Below are 12224 nucleotides of genomic sequence, written 5' to 3'. Positions count from 1 at the left end.
AGTCCAGTTTTTCTATAAGACTTCTGTGATAGACACAATAAAAAGCTTTTGAAAGACGTAAATATATACTAGATACTTTCCTTTAATGATCCAGTGGCTCAGTAATGTGTATTATTAAGTCTGTCACATACATGGAAGAACCCTGGAGATACTAAAAGGTATCAGATAGATTATATAATGGTAAGACTGAGATTTAGGAACCAGGTTTTAAATTGTAAGACATTTCCAGGGGCAGATGTGGACTCTGATCACAATCTAGTCGTTATGAGTTGTAGATTAAAACTGAAGAAACTGCAAAAAGGTGGGAATTTAAGGAGATGGGACCTGGATAAACTGAAAGAACCAGAGGTTGTACAGAGTTTCAGGGAGAGCATAAGGGAACAATTGACAGGAATGGGGGAAAGAAATACAGTAGAAGAAGAATGGGTAGCTTTGAGGGATGCAATAGCGAAGGCAGCAGAGGATCAAATAGGTAAAAAGATGAGGGCTAGCAGAAATGCTTGGGTAACAGAAGAAATATTGAATTGAATTGATGAAAGGAGAAAATATAAAAATGCAGTAAATGAAGCAGGCAAAAAGAAATACAAACGTCACAAAAATGAGATTGACAGGAAGTGCAAAATGGCTAAGCAGGCATGGCTAGAGGACAAATGTAATAATGTAGAGGATTATCTCACTAGGGGTAAGATAGATACAGCCTACAGGAAAATTAAAGAGACCTTTGGAGAAAAAAGAGCCACTTGTATGAATATCGAGAGCTCAGATGGAAATCCAGTTCTAAGCAAAGAGGGGAAAGCAGAAAGGTGAAAGGAGTATATAGAGGGTCTATACAGGGGCGATGTACTTGAGGACAATATTATGGAAATGGAAGAGGATGTAGATGAAGATGAAATGGGAGATATGATACTGCGTGAAGAGTTTGACAGAGCACTGAAAGACCTGAGTCGAAATAAGGCCCCGTGAGTAGACAACATTCCATTAGAACTACTGACGGCCTTGGGAGAGCCAGTCCTGACAAAACTCTACCATCTGGTGAGCAAGATGTACAAGACAGGCAAAATACCCCCAGACTTCAAGAAGAATATAACAACTCCAATCCCAAAGAAAGCAGGTGTTGACAGATGTGAAAATTACCGAACTATCAGTTTAGATCAGTTTGGATTCCGTAGAAATGTTGGAACACGTGAAGCAATACTGACCTTACGACTTATCTTAGAAGAAAGGTTAAGGAAAGGCAAACCTACATTTCTAGCATTTGTAGACTTAGAGAAAGCTTTTGACAATGTTGGCCGGAATACTCTCTTCCAAATTCTAAAGGTGGCAGGGGTAAAATACAGGGAGCGAAAGGCTATTTACAATTTGTACAGAAACCAGATGGCAGTTATAAGAGTCGAGGGACATGAAAGGGAATCAGTAGTTGGAAGGGAGCGAGACAGGGTTGTAGCCTCTCCCCAATGTTATTCAATCCCTATATTGAGTAAGCAATGAAGGAAACAAAAGAAAAGTTTGGGGTAAGTATTAAAATCCAGGGAGAGGAAATAAAAACTTTGAGGTTTGGCGATGACATTGTAATTCTGTCAGAGACAGCAAAGGACTTGGAAGAGCAGTTGAATGGAATGGACAGTGTCTTGAAAGGAGGATATAAGATGAACATCAACAAAAGCAAAACGAGGATAATGGAATGTAGTCGAATTAAGTCGGGTGATGCTGAGGGAATTAGATTAGGAAATGAGACAATTAAAGTAGTAAAGGAGCTTTTGAAATGTGGTGCTACAGAAGAATGCTGAAGATTAGATGGGTAGACCACACAACTAATGAGGAGGTATTGGATAGAATTGGGGAGAAGAGGAGTTTGTGGCACAACTTGACAAAAAGAAGGGATCGGTTGGTAGGACATGTTTTGAGGCATCAAGGGATCACAAATTTAGAATTGGAGTGCAGCGTGGAGGGTAAAAATCGTAGAGGGATACCAAGAGATGAATACACTAAGCAGATTCAGAAGGATGTAGGTTGCAGTAGGTACTGGGAGATGAAAGAGCTTGCACAGGATAGATTAGCATGTAGAGCTGCATCAAACCAATCTCAGGACTGAAGACCACAACAACAACAAAGTCTGTCACTGCAGTCTTAATGGATCTCCCCTTTCTAGACCCATGATGGGCTTTGTTTAAGATGTTTTGCTTCTCTATGAAGTTCACAATTAAGTCCTTCATTGAAAATATTACACACTTGTTGCGCATCTGTCACTTCTTTCCCCTCCCTTGTCTGTATTTGTATCTTTTAAGACATTTGACTCTTTTCTGTTCTCATTTCCTACTTATCAAACATGTTTTGAAACGGCTGTAGCATGCGAACGGTACGTTTCCGAACATGGGTTCCAATTCAAAATATTGTCTACTGAGTCGCCTCTGCGAGTCCTAGAAGTTTTTAAGGGAGATTTTCGAGCACCCTGTATATGTCTCTATTATTTCTGTAATTTATCGAATGTTCCCGATACTATTGTTCTAAATGGTCAACCGATGAATGAATAAATAAATAAAATAACAAATACCACTCACCAATACAAAAGATCCGAGCCACAACCTAACTCAATTTCGCGCGACAACAAACGCAACTCGCAAGGAAGCATCAAAAGATGTTCCACTTTTCATACACACTGCGAAACATGAAGTCGATTCACATGTGACGGTGCCTTCGACCATAGATACTAGTAGATTGGCCTTGCTGTGCAGAAGCTATAGGGCTGGTGCGGCTCCAACATAAACCATGTGACTGTTGGCAAAACGTGGCGGGATTTCAAATCAGCGGTCTGCCATCCTATGTTTGTATCGTATTTTCCCCACATTTCTCAACTGACTGCCAAACGCTTCCAACAAAAATTAATTTTTTATTTGTGAAAAATTGTGCCAGAACTACATTTGACCTGGATTTGTTCACAGTACCATTTATAAAACCTACCAAATACATCGAACGCCACTCTGGTGGGCAGCGGGACGAAATTACTGCAAACTATCAATTAAAGTAAAATGTCGTTAAAATTCTTTTAAACAGTAAGAGTGGGCTCGTGTCAAAACTTTAAACATTGGATTCGCCGCGTTTTGAGCTCTAGTCACTTATAAAAGAAAATGAGATATGGGAATTATGTCAACTATAGGTGCCAAAATTGTTGACTTTAGGAGCACGTCCATTTTAGAGAATCAATTTTAGGTGGACTTCACAGGTTCAGTTCCCACTATTTTTACAATAGTTTAAACTATCAGTTTAATAAAATGATATTTTAAATGAAAGGTGAGACTTTGAAGTTTCAGAAAATTATTTTGGAGCCTAGGTTTAAAAATGACAGACACTGTAAATATAAATTATAAATATACATTGTAAATAATAACTAACCTATCAAAACACTTCTCCGCGAAGTGCTTCGAGCAAAGGCGCGTATGTGCAGATAGCTTAAAGTTTTTCCGTTTCAGGGCCTGTATCCAAAGCTGCCTTCGGTTTTCGTCCTTAGGGAACCTATGAGTAGGAACGAGAAACAATTATACTTACTTCTGTAACCGAATTATCACAGATACTTTCCAAAATGTAATATGAGTCTGACTCTACAGGCATCACTTTCAACACTGTGATTTACATGATACTCTATTTCAAGTGTAAAAAACATATAAAAGTCGCTTCAGCAGATTTCAATAAGGCATCTGCACTATCATAGAAACACACGTGAAATGTAATGCCATTTCCCCCGACAAAACGCTGAGTACAGCTCTAAGCGCAACACGAAACAACCATGTTTTGCCAACATTCACGTGACTTCAGCCCAGAGATGTTGGAGCCACGAAAATGACGTCAGGGCCAGTCCATTATATTTATGGTCGAAGGACGGGGCGGAACAGAGCGGAACAGGCATAGTTTGCTCCACAGCCTATGCATAAGTCGGGTTTTCACTACACCGCGCAGCTGTCAAATACACTCCTGGAAATGGAAAAAAGAACACATTGACACCGGTGTGTCAGACCCACCATACTTGCTCCGGACACTGCGAGAGGGCTGTACAAGCAATGATCACACGCACGGCACAGCGGACACACCAGGAACCGCAGTGTTGGCCGTCGAATGGCGCTAGCTGCGCAGCATTTGTGCACCGCCGCCGTCAGTGTCAGCCAGTTTGCCGTGGCATACGGAGCTCCATCGCAGTCTTTAACACTGGTAGCATGCCGCAACAGCGTGGACGTGAACCGTATGTGCAGTTGACGGACTTTGAGCGAGGGCGTATAGTGGGCATGCGGGAGGCCGGGTGGACGTACCGCCGAATTGCTCAACACGTGGGGTGTGAGGTCTCCACAGTACATCGATGTTGTCGCCAGTGGTCGGCGGAAGGTGCACGTGCCCGTCGACCTGGGACCGGACTGCAGCGACGCACGGATGCACGCCAAGACCGTAGGATCCTACGCAGTGCCGTAGGGGACCGCAGCGCCACTTCCCAGCAAATTAGGGATACTGTTGCTCCTGGGGTATCGGCGAGGACCATTCGCAACCGTCTCCATGAAGGTGGGCTACAGTCCCGTACACCGTTAGGCCGTCTTCCGCTCACGCCCCAACATCGTGCAGCCAGCCTCCAGTGGTGTCGCGACAGGCGTGAATGGAGGGACGAATGGAGACGTGTCGTCTTCAGCGATGAGAGTCGCTTCTGCCTTGGTGCCAATGATGGTCGTATGCGTGTTTGGCGCCGTGCAGGTGAGCGCCACAATCAGGACTGCATACGACCGAGGCACACAGGGCCAACACCCGGCATCATGGTGTGGGGAGCGATCTCCTACACTGGCCGTACACCACTGGTGATCGTCGAGGGGACACTGAATAGTGCACGGTACATCCAAACCGTCATCGAACCCATCGTTCTACCATTCCTAGACCGGCAAGGGAACTTGCTGTTCCAACAGGACAATGCACGTCTGCATGTATCCCGTGCCACCCAACGTGCTCTAGAAGGTGTAAGTCAACTACCCTGGCCAGCAAGATCTCCAGATCTGTCCCCCATTGAGCATGTTTGGGACTGGATGAAGTGTCGTCTCACGCGGTCTGCACGTCCAGCACGAATGCTGGTCCAACTGAGGCGCCAGGTGGAAATGGCATGGCAAGCCGTTCCACAGGACTACATCCAGCATCTCTACGATCGTCTCCATTGGAGAATAGCAGCCTGCATTGCTGCGAAAGGTGGATATACAGTGTACTAGTGCCGACATTGTGCATGCTCTGTTGCCTGTGTCTATGTGCCTGTGGTTCTGTCAGTGTGATCATGTGATGTATCTGACCCCAGGAATGTGTCAATAAAGTTTCCCCTTCCTGGGACAATGAATTCACGGTGTTCTTATTTCAATTTCCAGGAGTGTAGATGCCCTGACTGACAGAGTGAACGTCCCGTTGTGGGTCATTAACAAAGATATTTTACTAACACATGCAACTGTGCGTTTAACACGTGTATAGAAGAACTAATCACCGATATCATCCTATTTAAATAGCCACAAACGTAATTTATCAAGTGCCGGGAATAATGAAACGTGGAAATCGAATACTGAGCACAATGTAGAAATCGAGTATGGTACCATACATGACAGGACATATCACATGAGCATGCATAAAGAACGAATCAGCAATACTATCCCCATTTAAATGAGCAAGAACGCAATTTTAAAAAATTACCAAAATTATGGACACGAAAATTAACTATTGCTCAGCTGTCAAGTATGGTGCTGAATGCATAGTATGCATATACTTAACACCCTGAGAAACAATTTTTCCACGGCAACGAATGTAAAAGATGATGACAAGTTGCTACCATGTATTGATGAACAAAATCGTTTGTAATGTTACTTTGCTATCGCTCAATTCAGTGGAATTTCATTATTTGTTTCATCAGTGTAAACAAACAGTAGGACATAGATGTCTGGTTTGACAAACAGTACACTAAACTGACTGTCTGCACAAATATCTGCACACATTACTTCTGTGCAGACAAATTGTTGTGTATGAACAGGAGATTTGCGCAGATGTGAGATGTGTGCAAACCTGGAAATTGGAGTTGGGCAATGCCTTTCTTTGTATATACGGCGCGAGACATACTGTGGCTGCGCTCTTTTCGAAGACGTACTTTGGTTTTCTCGAAGGCATCGATAGATGTGTGTGTTGCCAAGTATCGTCGTGACTACGGCAGACATGCCCATTTCACAATCGTTATTTACACAGTGGTGTGTGCGTGAAACTCAAGAAAACATTTACAGAGACATACCAGACGATGCAGAAAACCTACAATGATGAGTGCTTAAGCCGTAATCGGTGTTACAAATGGTTCACAAGATTTAAAAAGGACTGGACAGGAGTTAAAGATGATCTTCGTTCAGGATGCTCTTCGACTTCTAATGACGGCGCTCATGTCAGGAACGAAAACGAAAATGTGGGTGCCAATCGAACACTGACTGTTCGAGAGATTGACGAAGAGTGTAATACTTAAGTTAGTTCACGTCATGAAATCCTGACATAGCGTCTTGGAATGCATCGTGTTGCCGCCAAGTTCGCTCCACGGCTCTTGAGTCAAGACCAGAAAGACCTTCGCCTCTCAATCTATGAAGAGCTTTTGAATCGCGCAAATGAGAACGAGATATTCCTTAAAAGACTCATAACTGGTGATGACACTTGGGTCTACAGTTATGATGCTGAGACCGAGATTCAATTTTCACAATGGGTCGGTAAAGCTTCTCCAAGACCAAAAAAAGCTCGTCAGATCAGGTCAAATGTCAAAGCTATGCTGACGGTTTTCTTTGACTTTGAAGGATTAGTTCCTCATTAATTCGTGCGACAGGGACAAATGTATTGCGACACCTGCGAGAAAATGTAAGAAGGAAACGGACTGAAATGCGGCGAGACAATTCATGGTTCTTCCATCATGATCACACACCCGCACATTCATCCCTGTTGGAGCGTGACTGTTGAACAAAAAATGAAATCACGGTGTTGACTCATCCTCCGTACTCTCCAGATCCGCCCCCTGTGGACTTTTTTATTTCCAGAGTTGAAAACACTGTTGAGAGGATGACGATTTGCAACGATAGACGAGATAAAAGAAAATTCGCAGAAGATGCTTCGCACGATCCAGCAAGAGGCGTACCAAGACTGCTTCTGGAAGTGAAAACGGCGTTGTGAGCGGTATATCAGTTGTGGAGGAGAGTATTTTAAAGGAATTCATGCATAATAAGTAAAACGTAAGTGTAGAAAAATTTTGTAGACACAGTTATGGTATTTTTTAACTGACTTTGTACACTACCTCCATTTTTCAGTTGCCTATTCTTTCGATGTACACTTAAGTTTTCCCCAAATATCCCACTGCTATCAGTTTCAGGTTACAACTAACTTTATGTACCTAGTATTACGTGAGCTTCATTACTTTTCATGAGTACTTCAAACTCTGGCACTTTGTTGCGAATGTTTCAGCGGTTTACTATTGGGGTTTTAATGCTCTCGTCTGTGGGAGGCATTTATTTCGATCTTACACTGATACTTCTACTTTTCCTACAGCTATCGTTATCTGAATTGGATAGAGAGTCACCTAATCTAAGAAATCCTTTTGTGCGCCCCACACACAGTCAGCTATCTGAGTAGCAGCATCTGATGTGCAGTGATCACCTGACCCATTAAGGTCCAGGAAGTCACAGTCTAGCTTGTCACAGAACATTCGAAGTCTCTGGTTCAGTCCTTCCACTCGGCTCAGAACCAAAGGGCCGAATCAGTTCTGGGGACAATGCTGCAAATTGTGAGCTTCATTGAAACTCCATGTGCAAGGCTAGTCTTCTCAACCTTCTCTGCCAGTCCCTGGAATGATCATAGAATGACCTTGGAGCCCTCACAACAGGCATCATTTGTTCCCATGTGTGCCACAATCTGTAGTTGGTTCATCCTGTTCCCTCAATGGCTACTGGAATAGCCTCTTTAACATGTTGAATGAGACCCCCCACATACACTTTGAGTGCACCTGGTGTCCTTTCCTGTCCTTTAGTGCCATTTCCCTAAGGGGTACCATCATTTGCGGAACATTTTAACTGCCAACAATTAATAGGCCAAACCATTTTGCGTTTTCCTCCACCTGACATCAGATGAAAATTGTTTCCCCTACAAATGTGAAGTTAGTCCCACTGACTCAGTTTCAGCTTCAGTAAAGACACCACCTCGAACTTGTTGGTTTGGGGGATCGGAGCAACACCCTGAGACCTTCCTGATCCCTGTCCGCCCTGTACAGGACACCTAGATGTAGCACTGACATGCCACTCCCAGTCAAGTGGACGAGTAATGGCAGATCCTATACTTTCGGCAGAGGAGACAGGATCCATGGGAGAGGACAGTGCTTGAGGTGCCTCTGGTACAGGTCTCACAGGTACACGACTCTCAAGACCTCTTACAACACTCTGATCCACAACAGCTGCCAATCGTTTGGCAATAGTGAGGGCGATTTCCAGCTGCTTACGGATGTCAACCAATTCAACCTGTGTCCGAGAATAACATTCACAGTGGGGATGCATTTTGGCGGGTAATGTATATTACAAGGCAGTGAACAAATGAGTAGGTTAGAAGCATAACTCACATGCTCCAAAAACATAAATTTTCACAAATGACTAAAAACGTGTTTTACATGTGTCATACGCATGTCCCATATATTTACATCAGAATGTGCAAGAACAATGGCTGTAAATCATTATGTGTATTTCAGATTATGTTTGCTTATTGAGAAATTACAATTATTTAAGGTTATATTATGAATCATGTGAGTTTTGTTATGTAATATGTAAGTTTTGACAATCCTCATTTTGGATCTTGTGAGTTTCGGCACTGAGCTGTTTGGACGATGTTGGTTTCGCAGGAACTATCGTGTTGCGACTCGATATGCAGATCATGAAAGTTTTTGATATTGTTCATAGAAACTGAACAGCAATTAAATGCTCCTCCATGGTGTTCACATGTCGGATACTGGGGCAGCACTGAAGGTTTGTACCTTTAATGGTGGAACAAACTACACTGTGAGGTTCGGTTTATTTTTCAAAAATGGACTTAAAATATTGAATTTGCGATTCCTCACTGTTAAGTTCTAAAGAAAGAGTCCTATACATTCTTATGTGGAGGAACAAATCAAGCCAATAACAAGAATCAGTTTCATTTGAAAACAATGAAGAAAACAGGATATTCTAACCTCATTCGTTTGGCTTCCACATTTCTGGATGCTGTGAACGTTTCCTTGGCCTTCCACTTTCTCCAACGGGTGAAACGTTTTCTTCCATGACTTGTGTCTCAAATCAGTTTAATTCCAACCAGTATATTGAATTATATTCCCCAAAATAACTGAACAGAACAGAAAACCCACTTCACTGGCATCAATATGTACTACTACACAAGAAAATAGCGCCGAGTGAGCTAATCGCTGATTGGTCAAGATGAGGTACAGGAGAAAACTCACAAGATCCCACGGATCATGAGACTTTTGAAACTAACCATGAAGTTGTGCCAAATGTGAATAATTGTTTCGTGAATTATGTTCTTTGTATAAAGCTATATGAGAATATGTCGGCATCTCAATTTTCATTATTTTGGAGCATGTGAGTTATGACTCTAACCTACACAAATAACTTTAAATAAAGGCTGCTAATTATTTTTAATCTGTTGAGATGAAAAGTTGCAATTCCCAATAAGAATTGAAGCAAATACACAAAACGAGATTTCTGTTAAGGCAACACAAAAATCGGGTAGAAGCTACTAGTTTCCTAAAACATTTAGATGTTAATTACAGTTGTTAGCAAACTCCAAAACAGAGTTAATTTACGATAAATAAATAATAAATAGTGTGCTGGTTTTGTGAAGTATATTGCAGTTTGAGCGAAAAATTGGAATTCATTGCCAGGAAAATAAACTTCTTCCTTTGCTCTCGAAAGTAACTGAAACAGCTACAAAAAACATAGGGAGAAATATGCTTGCACCAGTGCCAGAATGTACTTGGGGTTGCATATGTGCTTAATTTGAAGACTTTCTTGTCTGGAAAAGATGTCTCCTAAAAAACTAGCTTGTTAATTTTCTTTTATACTTTATAGGCAGCTGATAGTGAGACTAACTCACCTATTAATTCTTCCTCACATGTGTCAGTTGTTTCATGGTTTTTTCTGACGATGGGTGGTAGTTTGTTTTTACCAGATAAACAAAGTGTTTGAATATTCACTCGCGTTTCCGTGTTTAATGCTTAATTTGTAAATTATTGACAATTACAAGTCCCAGAAGTTCTCAGAACCCTGAAGGTGAATAATAAAAATGTTGCAAATAGCCGGACGCGAACAGAACATTACTGCAGTTGCAGTTCCATATCCTCATCTACTGCACTTCATCGATGATGTAAAACTTATGACTTTGTCCTGTGTCATGAGCCATCTGAAAGCTTTAAAAGGCAATAACTCATTATCTGACATTTAATATCAATAAGCTATGCCTTCTTGAGAGATCCTCAATGTGCTAGTGTAGGACATAAGATATAACATGTTATAAAACATGCCAAAATACGAGCTTGAAGAAACCCAATATGGCCTGACCCAGATGCTTCAGCCACAGTATATCTTTGAAAGAAGTGCAGCCACAGTACCTCTCATGGTGTATATGTAAATAAAGGCGCTTGGAATGTGCATGTGCTATTTGAACCCACAGGTTAGAGTAATTTCACTCAAACTTGTGGATTCAAATCACACATGCACATCAAGCTTGAGTATGTGGATGGGAGATACCCGCAAATTTAGCGCTAAAATGTGTTTGAGTCAGCTGTTTGTTCACTCAGGTATCTCTCGTCTGTGTGTGTATGCAGAGTTAATTTAGTATGGTAGGTACGCATCAGTATACTAGATAATTCATTACCGAATTTATCGAAATGTATGGGAGTTACATATGTTTGTGGAAAGTTAAAAGCAGGGAATATGGTGATAAGAATAAGAAGGCTGCTGCTTATAATTCTTTAACAGAGAAATTATGAGCGATTGGTCCTATGGCAAGCAGGGAAACGTTACACAGTAATAAAAAACTGTTGCACAGTGTTTACCTGAAAAATCTATTCGATTTGGTGCTGGGGGGATTGCTAGCATACTTTCACTCAGTGCTGTCTAATGCCATAATCTAACATGAGTTGTGCCAGGTCAGCAAAAAAAAGTTGACCTTATTTGTTCTAAAGAAGAGTGCACCCACAATATTGTTTTAAAATATTAATGGAAGATCTTGGACAGTGGCTTCAGGGACATAGTTATTATTACACTTGTTCACTTCCTAATATAATATGTGGTTCTCACCAAGAGTGATTTGAAGGTGAACTGTAGAAATTGCTACCACAATACTACAAGTAAGTATTTTCACATATACTACGAATCTCTGTCTAAAGTTTGAAAATCTTGACTTAGAATCAAATTGAACTATAGCTCATTGGCTACATAATAACTTCTAGGAATATTCTATCTTCTAAGAATATTCTGACTCAAAAGTAATGCAGTACTGGGGGCATCAGCACCTTTTGTTAGAGCAGGTTGCATTCATTCAGGGCCAAACTTGATTGATATATGACCCCCTCCCCCCTTAACCTATTGTTCCGCTAACTAATTTATGATGCTCTGAGGATAATCTATCCTTCTGAGAAACCCCCTTACCTCTCCCCCCTCTCCCTTCTCCTCCCCCGGTACTCTGGTAAATCCCCTCACTGATACAAGTGTAATAATAACTATGTCCCTGAAGGCACTGTCGAAGATCTTCCATTAATATCTTAAAACAATATTCTGACTGCACTCTTCTTTAGAACAAATAAGGTCTACTTTTTTTTTGCTGACCTGTCACAATTCATGTTAGATTGTGGCATTAGACAGCATTGAGTGAAAGTATGTTAGCAATCCCCCAGCACCAAATCGAATAGATTTTGTTATTTTGCTAAGTTTTGTGGGTAAACACTATGCAACAGTTTTTTTATTACTATGTAACGTTTCTCTGTTTTACATAGGTCAGTCGCTCAAAATTTCTCTGATAAAGAATTATAAGCAGCAGCCTTTTACTCCTATAGCCATATTCTCTGATTTTAATGTTCCACAAAAATGTGTAAGTCCAATATATTTCGATAAATTCGGCAATGAACTATATAATATACTGATGTGTACCTACCATTCTAAATTCAATCTGCACAC

At 41.4% G+C, this 12224-nt stretch overlaps 1 protein-coding gene across 4 annotated transcripts in view; it reads right to left on the bottom strand.

Moving 5' to 3' along the window:
- The window catches only part of LOC126457805 (oxidized purine nucleoside triphosphate hydrolase-like), a 167269-nt gene extending 164610 nt beyond the window's left edge, over positions 1-2659 (bottom strand). For 3 of the 4 annotated variants that reach the window (XM_050094418.1, XM_050094416.1, XM_050094412.1), the window contains exon 1: positions 2559-2615. The gene's annotated coding sequence lies outside the window, so the exon portion shown is untranslated. Of the gene's footprint in view, positions 1-2558 lie in introns of all 4 variants that reach the window. The other variant, XM_050094413.1, reaches the window with a different exon arrangement.
- Positions 2660-12224: the final 9565 nt, after the last annotated feature.

The sequence above is a fragment of the Schistocerca serialis genome, chromosome 2, assembly GCF_023864345.2.
Source record: "Schistocerca serialis cubense isolate TAMUIC-IGC-003099 chromosome 2, iqSchSeri2.2, whole genome shotgun sequence".
Classification (NCBI taxonomy): domain Eukaryota; kingdom Metazoa; phylum Arthropoda; class Insecta; order Orthoptera; family Acrididae; genus Schistocerca; species Schistocerca serialis.
This window is presented reverse-complemented; position numbering and strand designations above follow the sequence as displayed.